The sequence below is a fragment of the Felis catus genome, chromosome B4 (genome assembly GCF_018350175.1).
Source record: "Felis catus isolate Fca126 chromosome B4, F.catus_Fca126_mat1.0, whole genome shotgun sequence".
Taxonomy (NCBI): domain Eukaryota; kingdom Metazoa; phylum Chordata; class Mammalia; order Carnivora; family Felidae; genus Felis; species Felis catus.
In genome coordinates this window covers 17,124,690-17,143,872 of record NC_058374.1, presented here as the reverse complement: position 1 = coordinate 17,143,872, position 19,183 = coordinate 17,124,690, and the positions used below count along the sequence as shown (strand labels likewise).

Here is a 19,183-nt window from a genome sequence, read left to right as displayed (position 1 = left end):
GCAACGTTGAGCATCTTTTCATGTGCCTGTTGGCCATCTGGATGTCTTCTTTAGAGAAGTGTCTATTCATGTCTTCTGCCCATTTCTTCACTGGATTATGTGTTTTTTTGGGTATGGAGTTTGGTGAGTTCTTTAAAGATTTTTGGATACCAGCCCTTTGTCCGATATGTCATTTGCAAATATCTTTTCCCATTCCGTCGGTTGCCTTTTAGTTTTGTTGATCATTTACTTTGCAGTGCAGAAACTTTTTACCTTGATGAGGTCCCAATAGTTCATTTTTGCTTTTAATTCCCTTGCCTTTGGAGATGTGTCAAGTAAGAAATTGCTGCAGCTGAGGTCAGAGAGGTTTTTTCCTGCTTTTTCCTCTAGGGTTTTGATGGTTTCCTGTCTCACATTCAGATCTTTCATCCATTTTGAGTTTATTTTTGTGAATGGTGTCAGAAAGTGGTCTAGTTTCATTCTTCTGCATGTTGCTGTCCAGTTCTCCCAGCACCATTTGTTAAAGAGACTGTCTTTTTTCCATTGGATACTCTTTCCTGCTTTGTCAAAGATTAGTTGGCCATACTTTTGTGGGTCCAAGTCTGGAGTCTCTATTCTATTCCATTGATCTATGTGTCTGTTTTTGTGCCAATACCATGCTGTCTTGATGATTACAGTTTTGTAGGCTAAAGTCTGGGATTGTGATGCCTCCTGCTTTGGTCTTCTTCCTCAAAATTACTTTGGCTATTCGGGGTCTTTTGTGGTTTCATACAAATTTTAGGATTGCTTGTTCTAGCTTTGAGAAGAATGCTCATGAAATATTGATTGGGATTGCATTGAGTGTGTAGATAGCTTTGGGTAGTATTGACATTTTGACAATATTTATTCTTCCAACCCATAAGCATGGAATGTTTTTCCATTTCTTTATATCTTCTTCAATTTCCTTAATAAGCTTTCTATAGTTTTCAGCATACAGATCTTTTACATCTTTGGTTAGGTTTATTCCTAGCTATTTTATGATTCTTGGTGCAATTGTGAATGGGATCAGTTTCTTTATTTTAGTCTTTGTTGCTTCATTATTAGTGTATAAGAATGCAACTGATTTCTGTACATTGATTTTGTATCCTGCGACTTTGCTGAATTCATGTATCGTTTCTACCAGAGTATTGGTGGAGTCTATTGGGTTTTTCCTGTATAGTATCGTGTCATCTGCCAAAAGTGAAAGCTTGACTTCATCTTTGCCAATTTTGATGCCTTTGATTTCCTTTTGTTGTCTGACTGCTAGAACTTCCAACACTATGTTAAACAACAGCGGTGAGAGTGGACATCCCTGTCGTGTTCCTGATCTCAGGGGGAAAGCTCTCAGTTTTTCCCCATTGAGGGTGATATTATCTGTGGGCTTTTCATAAATGGCTTTTATGACATTTAAGTATGTTCCTTTTATCCCAACTTTCTCGAGGGTTTTTAATAAGAAAGGATGTTGAATTTTGTCAAATGCTTTTTCTGCATCGATTGACAGGATCATATGGTACTTATCTTTTCTTTTATTAATCTGATGTATCACATTGATTGATTTGTGAATGTTGAACCAGCCCTGCATCCCAGGAATGAATCCCACTTGATCATGGTGAATAATTCTTTTTATATGCTGCTGAGTTGGATTTGCTAGTATCTTGTTGAAAATTTCTGCATCCATATTCATCAGGGATATTAGCCTATAGTTCTCTTTTTTTGCTGGATCTCTGTCTGGTTTGGAAATCAAAGTAATGCTGGCTTCATAGAATAAGTCTGGAAGTTTTCCTTCCCTTTCTATTTTTTGGAACATCTTAAGAAGGATAGGTGTTATCTCTGCTTTAAATGTTTGGTAGAATTCCCCAGGGAAGCCATCTGGTGCTGGACTCTTATTTTTTGGGAGATTTTTGATAACTGGTTCAATTTCTTCACTGGTTATGGGTCTATTCGAATTTTCTATTTCTTCCTGTTTGAGTTTTGGAAGTGTGTGGGTGCTTAGGAATTTGTCCATTTCTTCCAGGTTGTCCAGTTTGTTGGCATATAATTTTTCATAGTATTCCCTGACAATTGTTTGTATCTCTGAGGGATTGGTTGTAATAATTAAATATTCATTCATTATTTTATCTATTTGGGTCATCTCCCTTTTCTTTTTGAGAAGCCTGGCTAGAGGTTTATCAGTTTTGTTTATTTTTTCAAAAAGCCAATTCTTGGTTTCATTGATCTGCTCTACTGTTTTTTTAGATTCTATGTTGTTTATTTCTGCTCTGATCTTTATTATTTCTCTTCTTCTGCTGGGTTTGGGGTGTCTTTGCTGTGCTGCTTCTATTTCCTTTGGGTGTGCTGTTAGATTTTGTCGTTGGGATTTTTCTTGTTTCTTGAGATAGGCATGGATTGCAATGTATTTTCCTCTGAGGACTGCCTTCACTGCATCCCAAAGTGTTTGGATTGTTGTATTTTCATCTTCATTTGTTTCCATATATTTTTAAATTTCTTCGCTAATTGCCTGGCTGACCCATTCATTCTTTAGTAGGGTGTTCTTTAATCTCCATGCTTTTGGAGATCTTCCAGACTTTTTCCTGTGGTTGATTTCAAGTTTCATAGCATTGTGGTCTGAAAGTGTGCATGGTATGATCTCCATTCTTTTATACTTATGAAGGGCTGTTTTGTGACCCAGTATGTGATCTATCTTGGAGAATGTTCCATGTGCACTCGAGAAGAAAGTATATTCTGTTGCTTTGGGATGCAGAGTTCTAAATATATCTGTCAAGTCCATCTGATCTAATGTATCATTCAGGGCCCTTGTTTCTTTATTGATCCTGTATCTAGATGATCTATCCATTGTTGTAGGTGGGGTGTTAAAGTACCCTGAAATTACCACATTCTTATCAATAAGGTTGCTTATGTTTATGCTTATTAATTGTTTTATATATTTGGGGCTCCTGTATTCAGTGCATAGACATTTATATTGTTAGCTCTTCCTGATGGAAAGACCCCATAATTATTATATAATGCCCTTCTTCATCTCTTGTTACAGCCTTTAATTTAAAGTCTAGTTTGTCTGATATAAGTATGGCTATTCCAGCTTTCTTTTGACTTCCAGTAGCATGATAGATAGTTCTCCATCCCCTCACTTTCAATCTGAAGGTGTCCTCAGGTCTAAAATGCATCTCTTGTAGACAGCAAATAGATGGGTATTTTTTTTCTACCCATTCTGATACCCTACGTCTTTTGGTTGGAGCATTTAGTCCATTTACATTTAGTGCTATTATTGAGAGATATGGGTTTAGAGTCATTGTGATGTCTGTAGGTTTCATGCTTGTAGTGATGTCTCTGGTACTTTGTGGTCCTTGCAACATTTTACTCACAGAGTCCCCCTTAGGATCTCTTGTAGGGCTGGTTTAGTGGTGATGAATTCCTTCAGTTTTTGTTTGTTTGGGAAAACCTTTATCTCTCCTTCTATTCTGAATGACAGGCTTGCAGGATAAGGATTCTTGGCTGCATATTTTTTCTGTTCATCACATTGAAGATTTCCTGCCATTCCTTTCTGGCCTGCCAAGTTTCAGTAGATAGGTCTGCTACTACCCTTATATGTCTACCTTTGTATGTTAGGGCCCATTTATCCCTAGCTGCTTTCAGAATTCTCTCTTTATCCTTGTATTCTGCCAGTTTCACTATGATACGTCTTGCAGAAGATCCATTCAAGTTACGTCTGAAAGGAGTTCTCTATGCCTCTTGGATTTCAATGCCTGTTTCCTTCCCCAGATCAGGGAAGTTCTCAGCTATGATTTGTTCAAGTACACTGTCAGTCCCTTTCTCTCTCTCTTCTTCTGGAATTCCTATGATACCAATAATGTTCTGTTTGATTGCATCACTTAGTTCTCTAATTCTCCCCTCATACTCCTGGAATTTTTTATCCCTCTTTTTCTCAGCTTCCTCTTTTTCCATAATTTTATCTTCTAATTCACGTATTTTCTCCTCTGCCTCTTCAATCTGTGCTATGGCTGCCTCCATTTTACTTTGCACCTCATTAATAGCATTTTTTAATCATCATGACTAATTTTTAGTTCCTTGGTCTCTGTAGCAATAGATTCTCTGCTGTCCTCTATGCTTTTTTCAAGCCCAGCCATTAATTTTATGACTATTATTCTAAATTCTTGTTCAATTATATTGCTTAAATTGGTTTTGATCAATTCGTTAGCTGTCGCTACTCCCTGGAGTTTCTTTGAGGAGAATTCTTCTGTTTTGTCATTTTGGGTAGTGCCTGTGGTAACTTCAAACTGCAGGGCACTTCCTCTGTGCTATCCAGAGAAACTTGTGTTGGTGGGCAGGGTTGCAGTCAGACCTGATATCTGCCCCCAGATATCGCTGCGCCCACAGTCAGACTGGTGTGTACCTTATCTTCTCCTCTCCCAGGGGCAGGACTCACTGTGGAGTGGTGTGGCCCCTGTCTGGGCTGCTTGCACACTGCCAGGCTTGTGTGCTGCGTCGATGGGATCTGGCCAAGGGCGTATTAGATAGGGTCAATCCGCAAGGTGCACAGGGTCAGGAGGGGCAGGCTTAGGTAGCTTTTTTGCTCTGAAGCACCAGGAGGGAGGCAGACCCGTCAGAGGGATGGATCCACAGAAGCACAGCGTTGGGCGTTTGCACAGTGCAAGCAAGTTTGGTGATGGGAACTGGTTCCCTTTGGAATTTTGGCTGGGGGGTGGGAGAGGGAGATGGCGCTTGCCAGTGCCTTTGTTCCCCTGCCGAGCTCTGTCCTTCCAGGGCTCAATAACTCTCCCTTCTGGCGTCCTCTCGCCCTCCCTGCTCTCTGAGAGCAGAGATGTTGACTTTTAAAATTCCAGATGTTAAGTCCTGCTGGCTGTCAGAACTCATGCAGTCTGGCCCCTCCGCTTTTGCAAGCCAGACCTCGGGGGGCTCTGCCTTGCCGGACAGGCTGCCCCTCCACCACTCCGGCTCCCTCCCACTAGTCTGTGGAGTGCACACCGCCTCTCCGCCCTTCCTACCCTCTTCCGTGGGCCTCTTGTCTACACTTGGTTCCAGAGAGTCCATTCTGCTAGTCTTCCAGTGGCTTTCTGGGTTATTTAGGCCAATGTGGGTGGAACCTAAGCGATCAGCAGGACAAGATGAGCCAGCGTCCTCCTACACCGCCATCTTCCCCTGTACCCTCAGTTTGCTATGGTTCTTAATGACACCCGAAAGTTCGGCCAGTGTTTGTAAAACCTAACACTCAGTCTATATGATCCTTTATCCATGAGCTGTCTCCAAGAAAATTTTCTGAAGAAGTCATCCATGAGATCACAACTTGCTGAAAAATTGATAAATTAGAAACACTGTTGGTCTTTATAAACCCAATACATAGGTGGACTAAGTTTTGTCTTTCTTCTCTCATCTGTTGAGTGAACAATACACTTGTTTTAGTAAGTCTTCAACCACGGAAACAATCACATGACCTTTTTGGTTTTCTTCTGGACTGGTGACAATATGAAGCCACACATAGGCTGGGTCTTCACAGCAGTGATTTTTTCACACATTCAATTAACTTTAGATGAACTGAATTGTAAACAACCTATGTTAGTCTTAATAAGTAAACAAGACTGTATCTTACACTCACTGTCACAGACTACATAAATCTACCAGGGAAGTTGGTTTAGTAAATGAAAGATCACACAAGGATCAAATTTGTCATACATTGTTCATTAAGAATTTAAGAAAACATCATCCCTTCTAACTTCAAGGAAATACAGAGATTTCTTTTATTTACTTGTTCTCATGAATGCATGTTTATCTATTCGTATAACTTAAAATTAAAGAAGAGGAAAAAAGTGGATAAAAATTGAGTCAGATTTCTGTTTCGAATGAGTTAAAAAAACAAAAGAAGAGAAATGACCTCATGTGATTAATGATGGAATCCTTTTGACTTGTAAATGTCTTTAACCTAAACAATTGTATTCACTAAAGCATTACATTTTTTAAAAAAATACTGCTTACAAAACATGTCCTGATAAATAAAAATTTGTTACCCAGTACCAGTATCTTTTTTTACTTTTGAGATGTTAAGATATATTTAAAATTTAGCAATTGTATGATACAAAATCAACACAAAAATCTGCTGTCTTTCTGTACACAAATAATGAACACTCTGAATAGGAAGGATATTAAGAAAACAATTCCAGGGGCGCCTGGGTGGCTCAGTCAGTTACGTGTCTGACTTCAGCTCAGGTCATGATCTCATGGTCCTTGGGTTCAAGCCCTGCATCGGGCTCCATGCTGACAGCTCAGAGCCTGGAGCCTACTTTGGATTCTATGTCTCCCTCTCTCTGCCCCTCTCCTGCTTGGGTTCTGTCTCTCATGCTCTCAAAAATAAGTAAACATAAAAAAACTTTTTTAAATAAAACAATTCCACCTGCAATATATCATCAAAAATAATAAAATACTTTGGAATAAACTTCACCAAGAAGACACAAATAAAGGGAAAGATGTCCTATGTTCATGGATTGGAAGACTTAATATTGCGTAGATATCAATACCAGGTAAAGTGATCTACAGATTTAATGCAATTCCTATTAAAATCTTTATGATTTTTTTATAGAAATAGAAAAATCTATCTTAAAACTCATATTAAATCTCAAGAGACCCTGAATAGTCAAAACAATCCTGAAAAAGAACAAAGTTGGAGGTCTCACACTTTCTGATGTCAAAATTAATTACAAAGCTACAACAATCAGGAGTCTGGTCCTGGCATAAAGACACACTATAGACCAATGGAATATAATAGAGAAACCAGAAATAAATTCTTGCATACATAGGCAATTTTGACAAGAGTGCCAAATCTATTCTTTCAGAACAGTCCTTTCAACATAAGGTATTGGGAAAATTGTGTATCCACATGCAAAAGAATGAAGTTGGACTCTAACCTTATACCCTATACCAAATGAACTCCAAACGGATAAAAGACCTAAATGTAAGACTTAAAACTGTAAAACATTTAGGAGAAAACATTGTGAGAAATCTTCATGACAGTGGATTTGGCAATGATTTCTTGGGTATGTCTTTAAAAGCTCAGGCAAAAAACAAAAGAAAACAACAGATTAAATTTGGGTTTACCAACATGTAAAACTTTTATGCATCAAAGGACATTATAAACAGAGTGAAAAGGCAATCCACGGAATGGGAGGAAACATCTGTAAGTCATTTATCTGATAAGGGATTGATATACAGAATATATAAAGAACTCCTACAACTCACACTCACACAAAAATCTAAACAGAATGATCCAAGGACTTTAATATGCATCTCTCCAAAGAAAATATACCAATGCTCAATAAGCACATGAAAAGATGGTAAAGAACATCACTGAACATTCAGGAAATACAAACAAAAACAACAATGAGATACCACTTCACATCCATTAGGATTGTTATTTTCAAAATGACAGGCTATAACAAGTGTTGGTGATGATGCAGAGAAAGAGGGTGGGTAAAATGATGCAGCCACTATGGAAAACAAGTAATTGAAAATAGACACTCTATGATTCCGCAACTCTATTTTGGGATATACACATAAAAGAATTGAAAGCAGGGACTTCAAGATATATTTGTATACCCATGTTCACAGCAGCATTATTCACAATAGCCAAAAGGTGAAAGCCACTCAATGTCTACTGATGGATAACTGAATAAGCAAAGTGTTGTACAGACACAAATAGAATGTTATTCAGCATTAAAAAGGAAGGAAATTCTGACACATGCTGACACGGATCAACCTTGAGGACCTTATGCTAAGTAAAATCAAACAGTCACAAAAAGACAAATACTGTGTGATTCCACTTATATAAGGTACCTAGGGTAGTCAAATTCAGAGAGACAGAAGGTAAAAAGGTGATTGCCAGAGAGTAGGGGTCGGGACAGTGGGGAGTTAGTGCTTCATGAGTATGGAGCTTCAGTTTGGGAAGATGAGAAAAGTTCTATAAATGGATAGTGGTGATGGATGCACAAGAATGTGAATATACTTAATGTCATTAAGCTCTATACCTCAAATGGTTAAAAGAGTAAATTTCTTGTTTTGTATCTTTTACCATAATAAACACCACACGTGCACAAACACACACACACATACTCCAAGCTCTGTTTTGATTAACTCTAGCTTATTATAATAACACAATAAGCAGCATTTAATTACATCTAAGAATGTAGGTGATAGGAAGAGGGTCATTAACTGCCTGGTAAGGATTCATTATCATCACTTTGCAGTGAGAAACACGTATTATGTTTAGATCTCAAAGTCCTGGAGCATAGATGTTATGAATTGAATGTTTTCTTTCCATCAAAATTTGTATGTTGAAACCCTATGCCCCAGTGTGATGGTATTAGGAACTGGCGCCTTAGATGAGGTCATGGGAACAAAGCCATTTGGGATGAGTGCCCTTATTAGAGTCCTTTTTTAGAGTCTGAAGTGTGGCTTACTTTGAATTTCTTTGTGATTGTCAGCTATAACACGATGGAGGGAAGTCTAAATTTCTTTTCCTTAAAGCAACCTGGCTGTTTCCTGGCTATAACTGGTTGGGGAAGATTGCCTATCTGCAGAATGAGGTTTTCTCAACTACAAAATCTCAGGAGGGCTTGCTGGAGTTCTCCTTCCACAATGTTCTGGAGAATGAAAATTTTCTCTGGAGTATTTGCAGAAAAATCTCATATCAATTCGTGCCTTTAACAGTCTCCTAAGACTTGATTCAATAAAAGTTGCTGTGTGGTTTCAACCTAATCTATCCTTCTGTCCATTATATGTTTTCTCTTTTGTTTTTTTGAATTCATTTTCTTAGTCATTTCTTTGACAGCAATATAAAGGAGGAGGCTAGAAGTATGTTTTATTTTCTGGGCAGAAGACATGAACAGAGATTTTTCTAAAGAAGACATCAAGATGGCCAAGAGACACAGGAAAAGATCCTCAACATCACTGTCATCAGGGAAATGCAAATCAAAACCACAGTGATGTATCACCTCACACCTGTCAGAATGGCCAAAATCAAAAACGCAAGAAACAACAAGTGTTGGTGATGGGAAGAAAAAGGAACCTTCATGCACTGTTGGTGGGAATGCAAACTGGTACAGTCACTATGGAAAACAGTATGGAAGTTCCTCAAAAAACTAAAAATAGAATTACCATATGATCCAGTATCCCACTACTGGGTATTTATCCAAAGAACACCCCTGTGTTTATTGCAGCACTATAAACAATAGCCAAATTATGGAAGCAACTCATCGATTGATAGATGAATGGGTAAAGAAGAGGTGGAATATCACTGGATATCAATGGAATATCGCTCAGCCGCAAAAAATAATGAAATCTTGCCATTTGCAATAACATGGATGGATCCTAGAGGGTATATGCTGATAGAAATAAATCAGAGACAAATACCACAGGATTTTACTCACATGTGGCATTTAAGAAACAAAACAAATGAACACAAAAAAGAGACAACCAAAAAAACAGACTCTTAAACAGAGCGAATGATGGTTACCTGGGGGGAGGTGGGTGAGGGGATGGGGGAAATAGGTGGTGGGGATTAAGTGCACTTGTTGTGATGAATACTGGGTGATGTACGGAACTGCTGAATCACCATATTGTACACCTGAAACTAATATAACACTGTATGCTAATTGTACTGAAATTTTAAAAAAATTCCAGGGGGTAAAAGCAATGGCCAGAATATTGTCTTGAAATAAAATTCACAAGTTCTATAGGACAAAAATAAGAGAAGAGCATTCTATTTCAGCCCCATATTTGATTACGAACAGTAACATTCTCAACACAGATTACTGTGTTGACTCAACGATACCTTAAAATTGGGAGATTTGTTCCCATGGACACAAATTCTGCTTTGAATGTAGGTCTTTTTAAATTAGTAGCTCTGTTCACAAAACAACTTAATACAGTAGATGTAATTTTCCTCTGCGAGCAAGAAAGTAAGGACCACAGTCCTCCATGTATCTGGGATCACCAAAGTGAAGGTACCAGAGAGGAGGTCTATCTGAAGGTTATTATTATTTTTTTAATTCAGCATTAGATATTTTACTTAAATATCTAAATACAGGTATTATAGGCTTCTAATTTCCCAATCTAATCTTCCCAAGGGAATTTATGAAGCAGTTTGCGTTGGAAAACAAATGAAAGTTTCCTCTTGAAAACTGAGCTGTAGAGCAAAGACCTCATCGTTGTCACGCATGATTCAGAGAGACAAAGATGTTACCTGCTTCTAACTTGTCTCTAACAATTCACTTCTTCATTTATTCCTTAGGGGGATGATTCAGGTAGACAAATTCTTAATTATATAGCCCAGGAAAGAGAGCCATTAGCCATCTTTAGTATTTTCCTAAGAAATGGATTACTTTGGAAGATGTGGGTGTGCACAGGTGCGTGGTTTGAGAGACTAGCTAGAAGGAAAAAAAATACAAGGAGCAGAAAAAGGCCAACATTTCTGGTAGTCACATTTTAAAAATTGCAGAGCTCAGCATTTATCAAAATTGGGTTTATTAATCATTTTCTCGGTAGAAAACACCTAAGTGCAGAGTTTGACTGATGTATAAAGGAAGAGAATAAAAGTCTTTCAAAATTGTTGGCAAGAATGATTCATACTTCTTGTTTTGGGGAAGAAATAATTGTGAATGTTAAATTATATTAATTTTGCTGCCTGACATGGTTTTTAAATGCTTGTCATTTTTCTCCCCCCCCACCAGAGAAAGAGTATTTTAAATGTCAGTTGCATTCACTGATTTCAAGTGCAATATTTGTTGAAAGCAAGTATGTATATCAACGTTATTTTATATGTCTTTCAAACAAAATATCCCCTTTCTATGGATGGATTTTGTTTAAAGGGCATGACACGTAGGTATTCTCAACCTTCAAAGAAACGATAGCTTAATAGTTTTCTTGGAGGGAGCAAGGACTCTTTTATCAGAACCAACTTGGTGATTATCAATTACTGACTGAAGTGCATTGGGCATAACTAGATTTCTCTGAGAAAGCAAGACCCCATCAAAATCAATAAATTGGAGGACAAAGAATAATGAAGAGGAAATAGGATCGGTATCCTAAAAGTGTAGGTTCGTTTTGGTTTAATTTTGTAGTCATGTGATTAAGGAAAGATGAGAAGCCTCGCTAGAAAGGTGGCCGTTTTGTCAGTCAACTTATGTTCTTTTCACCCTTTGTGAAAACTATTATGAAGCTGTTAAATCTACTGAGCTAAAATAAATGTAGAGAAGCCAATGGATGCTCATCGTCTGATGATCTATAATCCTGTTTATTGACTGGGTTTAATACGTAGATTTTATTTTTGTGTGTTTGGGTATATATTATATATATATGTATATATATGTGTGTGTGTGTGTGTGTGTGTGTGTATAGTTTTAAAAAAAATTTTTTAATGTTTATATATTTTTTTTGAGAGAGAGAGAAACAGAGTGTGAGCAGGGGAAGGGCAGAGAGAGAGGGAGACACAGAATCTGAAGCAGGCTCCAGGCTCTGAACTGTCAGCACAGAGCCCAATGCAGGGCCCGAACTCGTGATTTGTGAGATCATGATCTGAGTTGAAGTCGGATGCCTAACCGACTGAGACACCCAGGTGCCGCACATGTATGTATGTATGCATATGTGTGCGTGCGTGCGTGTGTGTGTATATACACATACATACATACATATACACATATATATACATATGTATATCATATACATATGTATATATCATATACATATGTATGTATGTATGTATGTATATATACACATATATTTAAAGGTTATTTATTTATTTTGAGACAGAGACAGTGTGAATGGGGGAGGGGCGGAGAGAGGGAGAGAGCGAATCCTAAGCAGGCTCTGTGCTCCCAACACAGGGGCCCAATATGGGGTTCAAACCCATGAAACCATGAGGTCGCGACCTGAATGGAAACCAAGTGTCCCACGCTTAATGGATTGAGCCACCCTGGCGCCCCTTGGTATATTTTAAAAGCAGAGGATCTTGGGATAGCTGACTGGCTCAGTTGGTAGAGCACGCGACTCTTAATTTGGGGATGGTGAGTTTGAGGCCCACACTGGGCATGGAGCCTATTTTAAAATTTTTTCTTTTTTAAAGTAGAGGATCTTAAGTTCAAAGGAGTCTTTGCCCTACCTTTCACATCTGGAAATTTGAAAATGTTCCAGGCAAAATCTGGCAGCCATATTGCTTCAAGGAGACATTCACAGAAGTGGGTAGATACGCAAAGTGCTCTAAGTGACTGCTCTTCAGTCTTGGTGTTTCCTCCCCCATGGTTATGTAAGTGAAATCAAGATGAAGGAACATGAGTAATAATCTTGAACAGGAAGAGAAATTTGAAAAGAGCATCCCCTCAGGGCGCCTGGGTGCCTCAGTCAGTCAAGCATTTGACTCTTGAATTCGGCTCCGGTCATGATCCCAGGGCCGTGGGATGGAACCCCATCAGGCTCTGTCCCGAGTGTGTAGCCTGTTTAAGATTCTCTCTCTCTCTCTCAAGAAAAATAAAGAGAAAAAGAAAGAAAAGAAAAGAAAAGAAAAGAAAAGAAAAGAAAAGAAAAGAAAAGAAAAGAAAAGAAAAAAGAGCAGCTGCTCAAACAAACAAGCAAAAATTGCAGAGGGGAGGGAAAGAGATCCAGAGAACTGTGTAGTTAGGGAGATTTGTAGCCGAGAGGGCTAGAGATAAGGTCTCCACTCGACTGGTTGGTCTTGATGCGCATGGAGGGGGCACCTGAGTTTGGTTTCATTTTGTTTGGGCATGAACTGGTGAATTCAGGGCTCCCTTCTCTACTACCTACCTCTAGGAGCTACAGCTTGGATGCTATGAACGTATCGGTTCCTGGGCAGTTGTCCAGTTCTGCCAGTTCCAGGGACATCTCTCGTTACATCTGTGGTGATAGCCCCTTGGGGTTTCCATGGGCTTGTTGTTATGGAAACAGTTTTGCAGGATCTAAAACTTTAGGGAAAAAAAATGCTTCAAGGTCTGAAACCGGTTTCATATCCAAAATAAACCTTTCCTTGCCATGGTGTCTTATGTTCTCTAAAATGAGTTAATTTACGATTTACATAATAAGTCCTATTTATTAAAAGAAAGTCTCTCTTATCCAAATGGCTAAAAAAAAAAAAAAAAAAGAATACTTCTGGGCTTGTCTTTTCCTTCTATTTGAGAAAATCTGTAAACTTTAGAGAAGGTGAATATGAGGAATCCTCTAGACGTTTTAGTTCTGAGAATTTTCTTAGAAGGAACTCTTAGTTCCCAAGCAGAACAAGAGAGTCCTACGTTGCTGCCTCTGTTGTCAAGAACATCTCAACCAAGGTTAGTGGCACAGGGATATATTAGTTTTCTCTGGCTGCTGTTAACAAATTACCACTAATCCGGTGATTTAAAATGATACAAGTTTTGGGGCGCCTGGGTGGCGCAGTCGGTTAAGCGTCCGACTTCAGCCAGGTCACGATCTCGCGGTCCGTGAGTTCGAGCCCCGCGTCGGGCTCTGGGCTGATGGCTCGGAGCCTGGAGCCTGTTTCCGATTCTGTGTCTCCCTCTCTCTCTCTGCCCCTCCACCGTTCATGCTCTGTCTCTCTCTGTCCCAAAAATAAATAAACGTTGAAAAAAAAATTAAAAAAAAAAGATACAAGTTTATTATCTTACAGTTGTATGGGTCAGAAATCTGGCACAGGTCTCATGGGGCTAAAATCAAGGTGTTGGTTCCTTCTGGAGGCTCCAGGGGAGAATCTGTTACCTTGTCTTTTCCAACTTCCAGAGGCAACTGGTATTCCTTGTTCCTTGGCTCCTGGCCCCCTCCTCCAACTCCACACCCGGCAGCTCCAAATCTTTCTGACCCTCCTTCCGCCATCACCTCTCTCTCTGACTATAGCTGGGGAAGGTTTCCTACTTTTAAGGACTCATATGATTAAAATGTGACCACCCAGATCATCCAGGATAATCTCCCTGTCTCCAAGTCCTAAACCTTAATCACATCTGCAAAGTCTCTTTTGACATGTAAGATAACATATTCACAGTACCCTAGAATAGGACAAGTATATCTTAGGGAGGAGGGCATTATATGTACAGAGGACAAATCTCATGAAATCTTTGTAGCAAACATGAAAGTACCAAAAAAAAAAAAAACCCCAAAAAACCAAAAAACCAAAACAAAAAACAAAACAAACAACAACAACACAAATCAGTCGATCTGGTTATAAATACAATTTGGATAAAGTGAATAAATAAGATAAATGGACACTAACCTATTAATCCCAGGGATTGCTGACTACATCAGACATTTCTGTTATGTGACACTTCAAATAATCTGTCAAGACCCCACCACTTCCTTTCTATAGCCAGGAGAAGACAAAAGGATGAAAAGAAATATCCTGTGCAAACAGTAAGCAGAAAAGCAGATGTGACTTTATTAACATCAGACAAAGGAGGCTGCAAGACAAAGAGTTTTATCAGAGGTAAAGAGAGGGAACTTTCAGCCTGTTAAAAATATCAATTCCATCAGGAAGACAGGACAAACCTAAATACACATGCATGTAATAACAGAGCTTCAAATGCATAAAGCCAAACTGACAAAACCAAGAAAGAAATAGGCAAACCCACATACCTAAGTCTATATTTTTAATGCCACTCCCTCATAATTAACACAAGTAGAGAAAAACAAATCAGTATGGAATTTGAAAACATGAATAAAACCATCAACCAGCCTGACTTAACCGACATTCACAGAACTCTAATACCCAACAGCTGCCATACTTGTGTACTTTCCAAATGCATGTGAGGGCATTTACCAGGATAGACCACTGGGCCATGCAACAAACCTCAAAATATTTCAAAGAACTAAAATAATATAGAGTATATCTGACAATGAAGGATTAAGTTAAAATCAGTAACCAAAAGCTACTTTTACAAGTTACAGATACTGAGAAACCAGGCACCATACTTCTATATAACATGTGCCAAATAAGAAAAAAGTTATGTGAGAAATTGAAAGACATTTTAAGGTGATCAGTATTGAAAACACCGCATATGAAAATATATGGGATCCAGCAAAGCAGTGCTTAGAGGAAAATGCAGAGCTTTAAATGCTTAGATCTTCTAATCTAAGAGAAGAAAAGATTTAAAATCAACGATACATCATCCCATCTCACAAAGGAAGAAAATAAACAGAAAATTAATGCAAAGTGAATAGAAGGAAGGAAATCTTAGAGATAGCAGAGAGAAAATCAGGAGGCAATGGTAGACCATCACTGCTGGCTCTTCCATTGGTAGAATTTGTACTAGCGTTATGGCTACACAATGGAGGAACCCAGGCACATAGCCAGAAACTAGGAGTTTCCTGAAGCATCTCTTGATGCTTCCATGCCTGATGACGATGGTGAACAGGCAACCACAGGAAGCATGACCCAACTAGGATAAAGTAGACCCGTCAGTGAAGATCTGGGCTGCCCTACCAGGAAAGAAATCTGGATCAGCCCAAGCGCTGCCTGAAGGTGAGGAGAACCAAGGTTGGGTGCTAGAAGACCGCGAGGGTTGAATATCAAATAATTGCCACAAGACCAATGGGCGGGTGTCTGGGTGGTTCAGCCGGTTTAGCAACAAACTCTTGATTTTGGCTCAGGTCATGATCTCATGGTTCATGAGATTGAGCCCCACGTGGGGCTGTGTGCTGACAGCGCAGAGCCTACCTGGGAGTCTCTCTCTCCCTCTCTCTCCCTGCCTCCCAAACCGTACCCCCTCCCCTGCCCCATTCACGTTCTGTCTCTCAAAATAAATACAAAAACATTAAAAAAAAAAAAAAAAGACCAATAGGGTTTGAAGCTTATTCCACTCTCTTGTATTAAGTCTCTATGGAGTTTTTGGCTGGCCTCCAACCCTGAAGGGACTTCTCATATTCTCTCATCTCTGGTGCTCAGCCACTGCTGCAGAGACCATTTCCAAGGAGGTGTTAGCAAGTTTTGCAGAGAAGCTTTGCTTTAGTCCACACTGCATTTCTCTTTCTCCTGCCCTGGGCTTCTCTAGTGTTTTGGCCTGAGACCATCGTGGGAACTTCCCAGGTGCTCAAGCATGCATAGCCTGAAAGGGGTGTGTGTTGGGGGGGGTATATTTGTGGGTCTAGCTTTGAACAACGGGGACAGGAGTCCCCACAGAAGGTCCGCTGTGGTGGGTCCCCATAGTGGTGGTCACGTTAACAAAAACACATCAGTGTATTGACTTTTTGTCATTTTCTGTTTCGCTCCACCTGCCCTTCATTCCTCTCCTGGGTTCACCTCCCAGGAGGTGAACAGCCATCACACACGCGTGCGTCTTTAGTCTCTGCTTGGGCCAAACTCAGCCTAGCACACTGATCTTTCTAAAGGAGCATGAATTTCCTCTGGCCGCCCAGGCCCGCATTCATTCTTAAATTTCTTTAGAAACCATTCAATGCCACCAAGACTTAGTGTGCTTGGATGAGGCAATCCCACTTTGGAGAATTTAGGCTGGCAGATTTCCCTAGTGAAGAATTTCTGCTTTGCTGACTTCATTGCTAATGGCCCCATTTTTGCCCCTAGTTCTTTTTCTTCTGGGATTTGAAAGAACACGCCCAATTTCTTTGAAACAAACAAGCAAGGCAAAAATGTAGCTAATCTTTCCACATTAGCCCAACTGAGAAGGTGCCTGGTAAATTTCCAGCGTTTAGTAAATAACCAGTGTATGGAAGGATTCCTGCCCCCTTCCCTCCCACCGCCCTTACCCTTTACTTACTGTCTTTTTTTTTTCTTTCCTGTTTTACACAGTCTTGAAAACTTGTTTTCTTCCCTTTAAATGACAAAAGACTATTTTCTCTGGCACAGCCCCAGCTCACAGAAACAGTTAAAGTTGCTGCTATGTGAAAGAGTCCTATTTGTTTAGAAGTTACTCAAAAGGCCGTGAGAGCAGGCGACCTGGATTATAGCAAGTCGCCCCAGGAAACTCCAGAGTATTTTCTTTGCTGTCTTTTTGCCAGGATGCCGGTTTTCCCTTGGCCGATAGTAATTTGCAACAAGGTCAAGATTCATTCTAGTTGGAATCTCATAGGATATCTGCCACATTTCTTACAAGCAATCGCCTAACCTTGCAAGACCAGGAGGAGAAACCCTAAGGGGAAATGATGTACCCAGCTTAGGGTTCTATGGGACAAATGGTTCTTGATAATGTCCTCAGGTCCATTTTGGGAGATCAGACTCACGAACAAAGAGAAAGCATTAACTAGATAGATAGATTAACTAGATACGTATCCATCAGAGTTGAAGAGAGGTACAGACTTGAAAAAAAAAAAAGCAAACCGGAATAACTAAATAATACAGCAACTGCCCCCAACTCAGTCATAAAGGGAAAGGAAGTTAGAAGCAGAAAACTGACCGTCAGGAGATCCAAGAGTGAATTTCAGGACTGATATACAGGCATTTTACACAAAAAGTAGCTCACAACATTCAATGATGAGTGACAGTGTGCTTTTGAAGTCATCACTCAAGGCTAGCAACCCAGACTTCTCGAACTGGAAGGATCATGAGATTCTGTCATACTGACCACGGCTTGAGGATTGGGGTTCGGAAGAGGTGGGTTGAACTTGCCCCACAAGTCTGTCTTCATCATCAAGATTAGGAAATTCCCTGAGTATCGTAAATTACATGTAAGAACGTTTCTAAACACGGAAATACCCTTTGGTGTTGACCTCATCTCTCTGAATCTCATTAGAATTAAGAAAAACAACCAAAAAGTCAAATGTATTTAGACTGGGGTTTAAAATGGCTGTGTTCACTTGAAGAGTCCCCTTATCAAATTCTTCAAGATCGTTCGTTTTACTTTTCTGCTCCAGGATACAGGCCATCACATAATTTTACTTCCATTTGGATTGGCTTTGTATTGGTTTTCACTCTTAAGTATTTCTTTTACTCATGTATGTCATTTTTATTTGCATTATTCCAACACATAAGAAAGGATAGGTTCATTTTTTTGTTTTGTTTTGTTTTGTTTTTAAGTAGGCTTCATACTCGTTGCAAAGCCCAACGCGGGGCCTGAACTCACAACCCTGAGATCAAGACCTGAGCTGAGATCAAGAGTTGGATGCTCAACTGATTGAGCCACCCAGGTGCCCCAAGAAGGGATAGTATTATCCACCTTAATACATTTAAGTCATAAAAAGTCCAGTAGAGGGTGACCTTAAAAAGTCTGGTTTATTTTGCAGTTTCCAGAAGCAAAACAGGGTGAAATTTCCAGCTGTAATTCCTTTATCAGATTTCTGAGGATGAAAAGTGATGAGTGAGTCACTGTTAGCATTAGCAAGGCCCTCTCGAAGAAATGTATGTTGCAATGTTAGAGACTCAACACTATAACCTTTCTCATTTCACCAGTGTGATAGCCCTTCAGCAATTAAAACTTAAATCATTATTTTTAAAAATTACCATTGGTTGGGCACCTGGGTGGTTCAGGTGGTTGAGCACCTACTCTTGATTTCAGTTCAGGTCATGATCTCAGGGTCATGGGATTGAGCCTCAAGTTGGACTTCAGGTTGGGCATGGAACCTGCTTAAGATTCTCTCCCTCTGTCTCCCCTCTCCCTCACTCATGTGCTCTCTCTCTCTCTCTTTCTAAAAAACAAAAGAACCCAAACTATAGTTGGTTAATTAAACCAAACAGCTCATTAATTAATGACAAATTCGGACGAACTGTCTTCCAATGTATAAACAAAATAGCCGGCTGTTTCACAGAACTTTCCATTTATCAGCTAGAAGGACAGACCTCATACAGAGATGCAAAGCTAGAGCAGGATGAACTGATGATCACTTTTTGGCAATTTTAAAGGTTTCGTTCATTCCACTTAAATTCACTAAAAGGATGTCAATATTTTCTGTATCTCAAATTATGTTTCCTCTGCCTACAATTTACTTTCTTGGATTACACAGACTATTTCCTTAGCCTTTTATATTTTTTTTCCAACATTTACTTATTTTTGGGACAGAGAGAGACAGAGCATGAATGGGGGAGGGGCAGAGAGAGAGGGAGACACAGAATCGGAAACAGGCTCCAGGCTCTGAGCCATCAGCCCAGAGCCTGATGCGGGGCTCGAACTCACGGACTGCGAGATCGTGACCTGGCTGAAGTCCGACGCTTAACCGACTGTGCCACCCAGGCGCCCCTAGCCTTTTA

The 19,183-nt window shown here is 39.6% G+C and overlaps 1 protein-coding gene across 6 annotated transcripts in view; it reads right to left on the bottom strand.

The window, feature by feature from the left end:
• The window catches only part of SLC39A12 (solute carrier family 39 member 12), an 87,587-nt gene that overhangs the window by 14,835 nt on the left and 53,569 nt on the right, over window positions 1–19,183 (bottom strand). Inside the window, exon 13 of one of the 6 annotated variants that reach the window (XR_002159328.3) lies at window positions 12,814–12,971. The exons of the other annotated variants lie outside the window; for them this stretch is intronic. The gene's annotated coding sequence lies outside the window, so the exon portion shown is untranslated. The remainder of the gene's footprint in view (window positions 1–12,813; window positions 12,972–19,183) is intronic. 6 annotated transcript variants of the gene reach the window in all.